Genomic DNA, 14,444 nt, shown 5'->3' with positions numbered 1-14,444 from the left:
AGGTTCCACCACCCACTAGCTGCATGGCCTTGGGCAAGCTGCATCAGGATAATAATCCTTGATCCTTAATTTCCTCATCTGTGCACCAACGATGAGTACCGTATCAACCTCGTGGTTAAGACAATGTCCTGTGAAATGAGCATGCCTAGGAGGCTCATGATCAATGTTCCTTTTGTAATCATTGTATTAGTACAACTCACACGGCACAGATAAGAAATCTGATGAGCAGAGGGATTACAGCTTGTGGGATATGACCCACTCGTGGCAGAAAAGGCTTCGTCTCCAAGACCTACTAACTTATGCATCATTTCTCCATTCCCTCCAGGATGGTGTTTAACATCAGAAAATCGAAGGAAAAGTCAGAAAAGCGTGGAGATCTAATTTTGCACACCTGTACTGCTGATTCAGATTCCTTTAATCACTTCTCCCTGTGTCTGTATTTTGGTTATGTTTTCCACCAATTAAGAAAAGACCCTGGTGTTTAAGGTCTCCCACGTCCATACTATAGGTTACACCCTGCCTGGCAAAAGCCATAAAATGTTGAAATTCATAAAATCAGGCTTTGAATTATTTTCTTGTTACAACTTGCCAGAGAACTGTATGTCCCACCACAGTGGTCCATGGAGGATCCTAAACTATAGTTTAGACTAGAAAAGGGCCAGAAGGCAATAGTGGAACTATATTACATTGAAAGACTAGAAAGAAATTAACATACAATGTTTTTGTTTCATTTATTCATCTAACAGTTATTTTACCCTACATTTCTATTATAGGAATCTTTTCATTTCAAATCTGGGTAATCATTTCATTTTTTTTACATTGTTTGATTTGTCTTTATATCTTCAAAATGAAATGGATACTTTTTAGACATTGTGCTTTTACCTTCATTTTTATTGTAGTTAAAAAAAATACAACATTAAATTTACCATCATAATCATTTTTAAGTATAGTTCGGTAGTGATAAGTATATTCACATTGTGATCCAACAAATCTCTAGAACTGAAACTCTATACCCATTAAACATTAACTCCCTCTCTTCCCACCCCTCCTGCAGCCATTGGCAACCACCTTTCTACTTTATGTTTCTGATTTTGACTACTTCAGATGCTTCATATGAGTGGAATTACATGGTATTTGTCATTTTGTGACTGACTGACTTTGCTTAGCATGGTGTCCTCAATGTTCATCCATATTGTAGGATGTGACCGGGTTTCCCTCTTTTTAAGGCTGCACAGTATTCCATTGTATGTATATACTGTATTTTCTTTATTCACTCATCTGTCAGTGGACATTTGGAATTCTTCCACCTTTTGACCTTCGTGAGTAATGCTACAAAGAACATGAGTGTGCAAGTATTCCTTTAAGATAATGCTTTGAATTATTTTGGATACATATCCAGAAGTGGGATTGCGGGATCACATAATCATTCATTTTTAAAGTTTGAGGAAACTTTATACTATTTTTTATAGCAGCTGAATCATTTTACATTTTTACCAGCAGTGCACAGGGCTTTAATTTCTCTGTATCCTTATTCGAACTTGTTTTCTATTCTTTTGATAGTGGCCACACCAATGGGTATAAGATGATATCTCACTGAGGTTTTGATTTGCATTTATCTTGATTAGTGATGCTGAGCCTCTTTTCACATGCTTGTTGTCCATTCTTATGTCTTCTTTGGAGAATTGTCTATTAAGTTATTTGCTCATCTTTAAATCAGGTTATTTGTTTTTGGTATTGTGGAATTGTGGAAGTTTCTTACATAGTCTAGATATTAACTCCTTGTAAGATACATTACTTGCAAATGTCTTTTTCTATTTTGTAGGTTGATTTTTCACCTTTTGTTTCCTTTTGTGAACAGAAGTTTGATGTAGCCCCATTTGCCTGTTTTTGTTTAGTTACCTGTGCTTTTGATGTCATATCCAATGAATCATTGCCAAATTCAATGTCGTTTATGCTTTCTTCCGGGGATTTTATAGTTTTAGGTCTTAGGTCTACGTCTTTATTCATTTTGAGTTAATTTTTGTCTGTGAGGTAAGATAAAGCTCAAACTTCATTCTTTTGCATAGGACTATCCACTTTTCCTACATCCTTTGTTGAAAAGACTGTCCCTTCCTCCACTGTGTGGATTGGCATCCTTGTGGAAGATCATTCGGTAGTATACACCAGAGTTCATTTCTGGACTCTGCATTCTGTTCCATTGTTTTATATATCTGTTTTTATGCCAGTACCACAGTAAACTTGACTATTGCTGCTTCGTCATATGTTTTGAAAGCAGGATTGAGGCCTCCAATTTAGTTTATTTGTTTTCAAGATCATTTTGATTATTCAGAGTGCCTTGAGATTCCATATGAATTTCAAGTTTTTTTTAATTTCTGAAAAAAAATGTCACTTGATTTTGATAAGAATTGCATTTAATCTGTAGATCACTTTGGGTAGTATGGATATTCTAACATTAAGTTTCCAATCCACAAACACAAGATGTCTTTCTGTTTATTTGTGTATTCTTTTATTTCTTTTAGCAACGTTTGATGGCTTTTTAGTGTATAACTCTTTCACTTCCTTGAATTTTGTTGCTAGTTGTTTTATCTTCTTTGATGTTACAGTAACACTCTAATTTCTTTTTTGAACTGGTTATTGTTAATATATACAAATGTTGCTTATTTTGTGTGTTGATTTTATATTCTGTAACTTTGTTAAAATCATTTATTTTGGATGCATTTTATTTCTTTTTCTTGTCTAATTGCTCTGGCTAGGACTTCCAGTACTATGGTGCATAGTAGTAGTGAAAGCAGACCTCTTTGATGTGTTCATGATCTCAGAAGAAAAACTTTCAGTCTTTCTCCATTGATTATGATGTTAGCTGTGAACTTTTCATATATGTATTTTATTATGTTGATATAGTTTCCTTCAATTTCTAGTTTTAAGTATATTTATCATGAGAGAGTATTGAATTTTGTCAAGTAGTTTTGCTGCATCACTTGAGATAATCATGTGTTTTTTCCCCTTCATTCTGTTACTATGATGTAGTACAGTAATTGATTTTCATATTTTGAAACATCTTTTCATTCCAGGCATAAATCCCACTTGGTTATAGTGTATAATCTTTTAATGTGCTATTCAATCAGTTTACTAGTATTCTGCTGAGGATTTTTGCATCAGTATTCATTAGAGATATTAGTCCACAGTTTTCTTGGTGTGTCTTTGTCTGGTTTGGATATCAGCATAATGCTGGCCCCATAAAATGAATTTGGAAGTTTTCTTCCTCTTCAATTCTTTGGAAGAGCTTGAGGAAGATTGCTGTTAACTCTTCTTTAAATGTCTGGTAGAGTTCTCCAGTGAAGCCATCTGGTCCTGGGCTTTTCTAGGTTGGGAGGTGTTTGCTTACCGCTTCAATCTGCTTACTAGGTAAAGGCCTGTTCAGATGTTTTGTTTCTCCATGATTCAATCTTGACAGGTTGTATGTTTAGAAAAATTTACCCATTTCTTCTTGGTTTTCCAATTTGTTGGCACGTAGTTGTTCAAGTAGTTCTCATAAAACATTTCCCTTCTCACTTTAATTGTAATACCTCTTCTTTCATTTCTAATTTTAGTTATTTGAGTCTTCTCTCTTTCTTCATTGTTAGTCTAGGTAAGGGTTTGTCAATTTTGATGAAATAAACTCGGTTTTATTGATTTATTTCCATTCTTTTATACACAAGTTCATTTTTCTCTTTTCTAATTTTTATAATTTTCTTCCTTCTGCTAACTTTTGGTTTAGTTTGTTCTTCTTTTTCTAGTTCCTTCAGGTGTAAAGCTGTTTATTTGAGATTTTTCCCTTTTTAATTTTTTAATTTTTATGGGTATATTTAGGTGTATATATTTATGACACAGATGAGATACGTTGATACAGATATACAACGTGTAATAATCACATCAGGGTAAATGGGGTATCCATCATCTCAAGCACTTATCCTTTCTTTGTGTTATAAAAAATCCAATTATACTATTTTAGTTATTTTTAAATGTACAATAAATTATTTTTTATGATAGTCCCTCTGTTGTGCTATCAAATACTAGAATTTATTCATTCTTTATAACTATATTTTTGTACCCATTAACCATCCCCACTTTCCCCCACCCCTCCCCCACCCTTCGCAGCCTCTGGTAATCATCATTCCATTTTTTTATCTCCATGTGTTCAATTGTTTTAATTTTTGGCTCTGACAAATCAGAGAGGGCATGTTAAGAGTGTCATTGGGTGCCTGGCTTATTTCACTTATCATAGTGACCTCCAGTTTCATCTATGTTGTTGCAAATGACAGGATCTTGTTCCTTTTTATAGCTGAATAATACTTCACTGTGTATATGTACCACGTTTTATCTATTCATCTGTTAATAGACACTTGGATTAAATCCAAATCTTGGCTATTGTGAATAGTACTGCAATAAACAGATATCTCTTTGATATACTGATTTTCTTTCTTTGGGGTATACACCTAGCAATGGGATTGCTGGATCATATGGTAGTTGTATTTTCAGTTTTTTAGAAACCTCCATACTGTTATCCACAATGGCTGTACTAATTTACATTCCTACCAACAGCATATGAGGGTTCCCCTTTCTCCATATTCTTGCCAGTATTCATTATTACCTATCTTTTGGATAAAAGCCATGTTAACTGGGGTGAAATGATATTTCATTGCAATTTTGATTTGCATTTCTCTGACAATCAGTGATGTTGAGCACCTTTTCATAAATCTGTTTGCCATTTGTACGTCTTCTTTTGTGAAATGTCTATTCAGATATTTTGCCCATTTTTAATTAGATTATTAGATTTTTCCTATAGAGTTGTTTAAGCTCCTTATATATTCTCTTTATTAATCCCCTATCAGATGGAAACTTTGCAAATATTTTCTCCTATTCTGTGGGTTGTCTCCTCACTTTGCTGGTTGTTTCCTTTGCCATGCAGAAGTTTTTTAACTTGATGTGATCCCATTTGTCCATTTTGGCTTTGGTAGCTGGTGCTTAAGGGATATTACTCAAGAAATCTTTGCCCAGACCAATGTCCTGGAGTGTTTCCCCAATGTTTTCTTTTAGTGGTTTCATATAATTTTTCGTATTTTTTTAATGTGAGTGTTTGCCACTGTAAACTTTCTTAGTACTTATTTCACTGTATCCCACAAGTTTGGGTATGTTGTGTTTTCATTTTCATTTGTCTCCAGATATTTTCCAAATTCCCTTGTGATTTCTTCTTTAACCCATTGGTTGTTTAAAAGTGAGTTAATTTTTACATACTTGTGGATTTTGTTTTCTTTCTGTTATTGACTTCTAGTTTCATTCCATAGTGGTCAGAAACTTACTTTGCATTTTTTCAGTCTCTTTAAACTTGTTAAGACTTGCTTTGTGGTCTAACATGTGGTCTGCCTTCAAGAATGTTCCATGTGCAGTTGAGAAAAACATGTATTCCACAGCTATTGGGTGGAGTGTTCTGTATATGTCTATTAGGTCTGATTGGTATATAGTGTTATTCAAGTCCTCCGGTTTTTGGTTTTTTGTTTTTTTTTTTACTTGACAGATGAAATTATATACATATAAATTTATCATGTACAACATAGTGTTTTGAAATATATGTACATTGTGAAATGGCAAGATAAAACTCATTAACATGTATATATCTTATCTTAGCCCATTTTTTGCTGCTGTGACAGAATACCTGAGACTGGGTAATTTATAAGGAACAGAAATTAACTTGGCTCACTGTTCTGGAGGCTAGAAAGTCCAAGAGCATGGTTCTGGACTCCGGTGAGTGCCTACTTGCTGCATCATCCCATGGCAGAAACAGGAAGACTAAGACAGCAAGAGAGGGCCAAACTCACTTTTATAACAAGCCCACTCTCATGATAACTAATCACTTTTGTGATTAAAAAAAAATTAACCCATTCATGAAGGCAGAGTCCTCTTGACCTAAACACATCTTAATAGGCGCTACTTTCCAACACTGTTGCATTGAACAGTAAGTTTCCAACATACGAACTTTGGGGGACACATTCAAACCATAGCATGCATTACTTCATATAGTTGTCATTTTGCGGTGAGAACCCTTAAAATCTACTTTCTTAGCACTTTTCAAGAATATAGTACACTGTTGTTAACTACAGTCCTCATGACGTATGTAACACATATCTTGAACTTACTCCTCTTATCTAATTGAAATTTTGTAACCTTTGACCAACATTTTCCCAACCCTCTTCCCCACTGCTTCCCTATCTTCTGATGAGCACCATTTTACTCTCTATTTATATGAGATCAACTTTTTTAGATTCCATATAGGAGTGAGATCAGGCAGTATTTATCTTTTGGTGCCTGGCTTATTTCACTTAACATCATGCCCTTCAGGTTCATGAATGTTGTTAGAAATGACAGGATTGCCTTCTTTTTTAAGGCTGAATAGTATTCTAATGTGTATACATATACCATATTTTCTTTATCTACTAATCTGTTGATGGGCACTTAGGTTGATTTTATATCCTCACTATTCTGAATAATGCTGCAATAAATATGAGTGCAGATATCACTTTGACACAGTAATTTACTTTTTTTCTTTTAGATATATATCCAATAGTGCTAGATACAAATTATATTTTTAACTTTTTAAGAAACTTCATACATTTTCAATTAATGGCTGTACTAATTTGCATTCCCTCTGTTTTTTAATTGTGCTTCTATTTGGTTGTTTTATCCATATCTGAAAGTAGAGTATTGAAACCTTCTACTACTATTAACTTGCTTTCTGTTTTTCCCTGTATTTCTATCAATGTTTGATTCATATATTTGGGAGCTCTAATGTTAATTACATGCATATTTCTAAGTGTTCTATCTTTCTGGTGAATCTGGTTTTTTATAATTACATAATGTACTCCTTTGTCTCTTGAGACAGTTTTTGTCTTAAAGTTTACTTTGCATGAGTTAACTATGGCCACCCCTGCTCTCTTTAAGTTTTTATGCATGGAATACCATTTTCTATCCTTTCACTTTTAACCTATGTGCATCCTTAGATTGAAAGTGAGTTTCTTGTAGACAGCATATGGTTGAATCTTGTTTTATATCAATTTACCCAATCTATGTCTTCAAATTGGGGGGCTTAATTTATTTACATTTAAAGTAATTACTGTTATGAAAGGATTTACTATTTCCATCCTGTTAACTGTTTTCAGTATATAATATAGCTTTTTGTCTCTCCTTTTCTCTCTTGCTGCCTCTTTCTGTGTTTTATTAATTTTTATAATGACATGTTTTGATATGCTTCTCATTTCTCTTTGTGTATATTCTACAGACATTTTATTTGTGGTTACCATTATAATTACATAAAACATTTAAAAATTGTAACAATATATTTTAAACTGATTATAACTTAATTACATATAAAAACTCTACTCCTTTACATCTCTGTTACTCCTGCACTACATTAATGACACAAATTAGCTTTTTATATTGTGGGTCTATTAATATGAAGTTATAATTACTATTTATGCTTTTGTTTTTTTAATTCTACAACACATCAAAAATTATTTATGCACCTGCATTATAATACTATAGGAGTCTATATTTTTCTATATATTTACCCTTACCAGAGAGTTTTACATTTTCATGTAGTTTCCTGTTGCTATTTATTATTCTTTCACTTCATCTTGAAAGACTACCTTTAGTTTTTCTTGTAAAGTAGCTCTAGTTGTAATTAACTCCTTCCATTTTTATCTGGGGAAGTCTTCATTTATTCTTTAGTTCTGAAATGCAGTTTTGCTGGATATAATTTCTTAGTTGGTAGTTTTTCTTCCAGCACTTTGAATATATCATCCCACTTCAATCTAGCCTGCAAAGTTTCTGCGACAATCTGCTGATAATCTAATAGAAGTTCCCTTGTATATGGTGAGTCACTTTTCTCCTGCTGCCTTCAAAATTATCTTTGTGACTTTTGATGGTTTGATTATGATGTGTTTTGGTGATATCTCTTTCGAGTTATCCTAGTCAGAGCTCTTTCAGATTTTGAATTTGTGTGTCCATTTCTCACTTCAGATTTGGGAAGTTTTTGGTCAATATTTCTTCAAGTAAGCTCTCTGTCCCTTTCTCTCTTTCTTTTCCTTCTCAGATTTAATAAATGCTTTTGTTGTTTCACTTGATGGTGTCTCCTAAGTCCCTTAGTCTGTTCTTTTCTTTATTTTTTTTTTCTTTTTGGACTTCTGCTTCAGTAATTTTGAATTTTCTATTTTTGAGTTCACTGATTCTTTTTTCATCTGTTCAAGTCTGCTGTTGAGTCTCTCTAGTGAATTTTTCAACTCAGTTGTCATGTTCTTTAGCTGCAGAATCTCTGTTCAGTTCTTCACAATTTCTCTCTGTATTGATATTCTCATTTGGTTTATGCCTTGTTTTCCTTATTTTATTGTTTATACTCTCTTATAATTCATTAAGCATCTTTTTGAAGATTATTTTGAAATCTTTGGCTAGTAATCCATATATCTGTTTTTTTAGGGGTGATTTCTGGAGAATTAGTATGGGTCTTTGATTGGGCCTTATTTCTACTGTTTATATGCCTCCTTATCTTCTGTTGAGACTTGGGCATTTGAAAATCAGCCACCTCTCTCAGTCTTTGTGATCCAGTTTTGTGCAGGGAAGACTTTCAACAACCAGATGGGGCTATAGATTCTGGAGACCTCTCAAGACTTTTCTGAGGCTATGTCATCGTGGGTTTGCCTGTAATCTAATTACAGAGGTTTGCCAGTTCCTACTCAGGAGCTCCCCTGGTGACTTTCTGTGGTACTGCAGACTGGCACTGAACCAAGCCATGTTAATTGCCTTTGTTCTCAGCAGCCCCAACCAGGCTCCCTACTCCTGTCAGTACTTAGAAAAGATAGAAACCAGTTCCTCAGGAAGCCCTATAAAAATTCAAGATAGTTAACATACCTTTTATTCTAACATATTTTTTCCTCTCCTATTTATCTTCCCAGAGAGAAGTTGGAAATTTTCTCCTAATTGCATTGCACTGTACTAGGAGAAGGGCTCTGAGAAGTGAGTATCATAAATTTTCCTACGAGAATTCCATTCAGTCGGCATTGTGCTTGCCTGGGGTGCACAAATCTCCTACCTGGTTTTGTGATTTTGCACAAAGGCAATTGGATATATACTGTTGTTAAACTGACATCTCTGGGGGAGCAGGAAAATCTGAGTCTTCCTATTCTGCCATTTTGCTGATGTCATTGCTCAAAATTGATGTTTTTTAAACTAAAATATAGTAGAAGTAATAAAAATTTTGCCAAAACCCTGTTTCCACTATATTCTGAATAATATGAACAATGCTTCCTATATTACCAGTAAATATACAAAAATAGTCATTGTTGGGTTTGAACCTTTATGCATTAATATATTATTAATGACATTTACTTTATCTTATGTTGCATATTTAGTTAAGAGACTTGACTTTCAATAGCATAAATGCATTTTATTAGCAATTTTTATATTTCTCTAAGCACTACTATTTTGTTTTCTCTTTTAATCTGTATATTACAGATAGTGTAAGTGATGACTTTGATAATAACACATATACTAAGCTTTGCAATTTTACAAACACCCAAAACTCTAGCAGCACACTTTTTCTACTAACATCTCACCTGACACAACCCTTCCATTATAAAGAATTACTTAGTAAATTAAGATAAAAAATTATAGCCAACACTGGATGTCCTCTTCAAAAATATAGTAATAATAAAAGATATTTATGTTTCTTATGTTGAATGGCAGCTTTACTTCCTTTTCTTTAACATTGTTAAAGAAACTTTGGAATTTTTGCTTACCCAAACAAATTATACACATATATGTATATATGTGTGTATATATGTATAATATAAAAATATGTATATATATTACACACAAGTTCAGTAATCTCTTAGTCTGCCATATTTAATATGCTATCACTTTCAGAATTTTTTATATCAGGTATTGTATCTTTTAGTTGTAAAACTTCAACTCACATCCTTTTCATTTCTTCCATGGTACTACTTAACCTTTTGAGCATATAAAAAATAATTAAGTCTCTTAACATCCTTATCTGCTCATTCTATATCTTTGTTAGATTATAATAATAATATTAGATTATTATGGATTATTTTCCTCATTATAGGTTGTATTTCTTGCTTTTTTGCACGCCTGGCAATCTATAATTAGATGCCAGATGTTGTGTAAAATTTACATTATTGGTTGCTAGATTTTCGTGTCCCTACAAACATTCTTGAGTTTTGTTCTAGGCTGCAGTTAAGTTACTTAAAAATAATTTGATTCATTTAAGTCTTGCTTTTATAATTTTTTCAGGTGAGTATGAAGTAGTTCTTAACCTAGAGCCACTGAGACAAGACTTTCCTGAGTATTCTATCCAATGCCCTACGAATTATGAGTTTTTCTTGTCTGGCTAATAGAAATAAGCACTATTCTCAGCCCTAGGAGAGTAATAAAACCTCTTCCTTCTAATTGTTTGTTTGTTCATTTGTTTTAGAAACAGTGTCTTGCTCTATCACTCAGGCTAGAGTGCAGTGATGCAATCATCCCTCTAATAGTTCTTAATGTTTGTTCCTGGTCTCAGATAGTTTCTTTACACACATGTGCTGATTAGTATTCGGCTGAGTACTCAAGAGGAACCTTCCACAGATGTATAAGTTTCTCTCTCTATGCAATTCGCTTCTCTCTTGTACTCTCCTGTGAATTACAGCAGCCTTCATGTTCCAAACTCACAGATCCATCTCCTCAACTCAGGGAACCCATCAGACTCAATCTAGGTTTCCCCTCCCTATACCATGGACTGGAAACTTTCTACAGGCAGCAAGCTAAGGCAATTAGAGAGATCACGTTGTTCCTCATCTTTCAGAGATGATTGTACTTTGTCACTTGAAACATAATATCTTAAAAGTCATTATTTTATACATTTTTGTCTCTTTATTTTGGTTATTTCAATTAAAAGAATAAATCTGATCCCTGTTCTTCTATATTGGGTGGAAGTATTTTTTTAAATGATGGTTTTATATACTTCTATTTTCCATGGGATGAAAAAGGTGTGACATGAAGAGTATTCTATCTAAATTATTTCCCTCCAACAAACGTTGGTTAACCATCTCTGGGAAGTTGAAAGAGGAGAACGTAGATTTTAAATTTTTTTCTAAAATAATTAGAAAATAATTTTTCTTTTTAAAAACAATTTGCTTTAATATTTCTGTAAAATAAGTACTACATGAATGTTATCATCTCTAATTTAATATCATGAGGCATCATAACACCAATATTCACTGTCAACTATGTTTCTCTATATGATTATTCTTGATTTAGGTGTCTTCTTTGGTATAGAAAAATAAGTCTGACACTAAATCGAGGTTTAACTTAACACATAAAAAGAATGCATACATAAAACTGGAGTAAGATTTCAGGAATGAGAAAATAAATCATTGATTTCACCAAAAGGTTTTAAATACATTTAGCATAAGACAAAACACTTAACCCCTTAAACAGAGATAACAATATGCTTAAAATTCGAAAATACTGAAAAGGGGAGATTAGATCACCCATATTTGAACCTCAAGATTTTCAGCCATTTTTCCAGGAACCAGTCATGATTCATGGGAGGGCAAAGATTATCTGATGCAAGAAAGTTGAACAGAAAAGAACATTTAAAAAAGCAGAATGGGTAGAGTATGGTGAGGGGAATGGGACTATGAAGACAGGGATAATTAAGGTGTCAAAGATGGGTTTGCCTCCTGTACATTTTTGTCTCCATGAAACCCGGTGACTACAGCATTCAGAATTTCACCTCCCTGATAGAAAAAGCTTATCCCAGCAGGAATGAATAGTGTTAGAAAATAGCATGCTTAGATTTGTGATGTCTTTATAGTGAAGTGATTTAAGCTTAAGGGAACACAGTTACTATACAAAACAAAGAATTCAATAGATGAGGACTTTGAAAATTTTATATATCTACCAGCATTTATGTTTTAGAACTTTAGACTGCCTCATGGAATGTTTCCATTTCTCAGAATAATGAAGCAGAAACAATTTTGGCCTCAGGCAGGTCCAGGGAAATCAAATCCACCTACCACCTAGATCTTCAGATCCACAACACACAGCAAGTTTCATGCCTGTCAACTGATGTGCCTTAAGGGAGCAATTCTCCAACTCTCAGGTAGAAAACTACTGTTATAGAAGAGTGAGGATAGCTGGGATTAATCTCCTACAAGTAAAATTGGTTGTTACTTTTGCAAACATGGCAGTGGTGCCATCTTTACAGTAGCAGGAAAAGGAAGAAAGCAGTTACAGAGTTCACTTATCTTTTGAAGAGGCTAGCTCACTTTATGTGTACTATCTGAGCACTTCCCAGTTAGAGACTGGGGAGTAAGCCCTATAAGGTAGATACATGCATGAAATCTTTTCATCTTGACTTACTTTTCAATATGGTAGATACTAGCCATATTAGAACTAGAGCCAATTGCTCACTCACACTGGCCATATTTCAAGGGCTTAATAATAATACATGTGGCCAGCAGCTACCATATTAAATAAAGCAGATACAGAACATTTTCATCAAAGCAGAAAGTGGTACACTAGATGCCTTTAAAGCTGGGTAACATTATTACAAATTGCCAATGTTTCAGTAACTAATTTCTCCTTGAAAAACATTTAACAGCAAGTTTCCTTCCAATCTTACTGAAATCATGTACATTAAATTTTTAGGTCATACAGTCTCAAAAGAGAAAAAATGTGCTTTGCTCTTTGTGGATAAATATTGAACTCAGTGAAATAAACCACCTAGATTGCTCACAGATAATATTTTCCTGGTGTATATTGATACATCATGGTGGTAAATAAAAGTGAAAGATTACATGCAGGGTACCTTACTAAGAGTATACATTCAATAGTCCTCTGAAACAAATTAGTGTGCATGCTTCCATGTTCATTGCAGCATAATTCACAGTAGCCAAGGTATGGAATCAAAGTGGTCAGTCACCAAAGTGACCATCAACAAATGAATGGATTTTTAAAATGTGATCGATATACACAATAGAATACTATTTAGCCTTTTAAAAGAAGGAAATAGTGGCTCATGTCTGTAATTCCAGCACTTTGGGAGGCCGAGGCGGGTGGATCACAAGGTCAGGAGCTCGAGACCAGCCTGGCCAAGATGGTGAAACCATCTGGCAATTTTGTCTCTACTAAAAATACAAAAATTAGCTGGGCATGGTGGTAGGTGCCTGTAATCCCAGCTACCTGGGAGGCTGAGGCAGAAAATTGCTTGAACCTGGGAGGCAGAGGTTGCAGTGAACTGAGATCACACCACTATACTCCAGCCCAGGCAACAGAACAAGACTCCAAAAAAAAAAAAAAAGAAGAAGAAGGAAATGCTATCATTTGTGACAACCTGAATAAATCTGAAGGACGTTATGTTAAGTGAAATAAGTCAAACACAAAAAGGCAAATACTACATGATCTCACCTATTTACAGTCTAAAAAAGTTGAACTCAAAAGCAGACAGTAGAATGATGGTTACCAGAGGCTGGAGAAAGGAGGGTTGAGGACATGTTGTTCAAAGGACACACAATTGTAGTTAGACAGGAGAAATAAGTTCAAGAGATCAATTACACAACATGGTGACTATAGTTAAAAAAAAAGTTTTTTTTTTCTTAAAAGATGCTCAGAGAGTAGGTTCTAAATGTTCTCACCAAAAAAACATGGTACATATGTGAGGTAAGGCATCTGTTAATTAGCTTGATTTAGCTATTCCAAAAACATATACAAATTTTAGAACATCACGTTGTACATAAGTATATACAACTTTCATTTGTCCATTTAAAGTAAAAATAAATAAATGAAAAAAATAGTGTGCACACTGTGGTCAAAATTTCAAATAATGTGGCATGGATATGAAAAATAAAAGGAAAAAAATTTCTAGCAAAACAAGGCCTAAATGTGGAACAAAAATGATTACAGTGAAGATTTACTGAGCAAATGGCCTAGGTGAATAAAATTGTGAAAAGAATGAGACTGAGAGCAAAAGCTTTGAATTTCAACTCCTCTCACCCACTATAGTAAATCATCAAATCTTTCTAAACCTTGGTATTTGCACTTCCCTTCCAGGTTGGTTGTGAATATTATGTGAGAATAATTAATACTAAGTGTCTCACCCAATTTCTGTAACACAGTGAGGGTGTAATAAATGAGTGTCATTATTATTAATATAAAAATAAACTCAAGAAACTTTTTTAAAACTTTCAAATACATTACATACATAATCATACATAATTATCATTATAAATGTATTTGATGTCACTAAGCATTTATCCCAAACCAAAGGTTTAATATACTCAGCCTTAGATTTTTAAAACATATATCATAGGTATGATATTTTCCAGAGAGCAGTGTTGTAGAATATTTTATTTGGT

The sequence above is a fragment of the Gorilla gorilla genome, chromosome 18 (genome assembly GCF_029281585.2).
Source record: "Gorilla gorilla gorilla isolate KB3781 chromosome 18, NHGRI_mGorGor1-v2.1_pri, whole genome shotgun sequence".
Taxonomy (NCBI): Eukaryota; Metazoa; Chordata; class Mammalia; order Primates; family Hominidae; genus Gorilla; species Gorilla gorilla.
The sequence above is the reverse complement of the archived record's forward strand: the minus strand, read 5'-3'. Positions refer to the sequence as shown.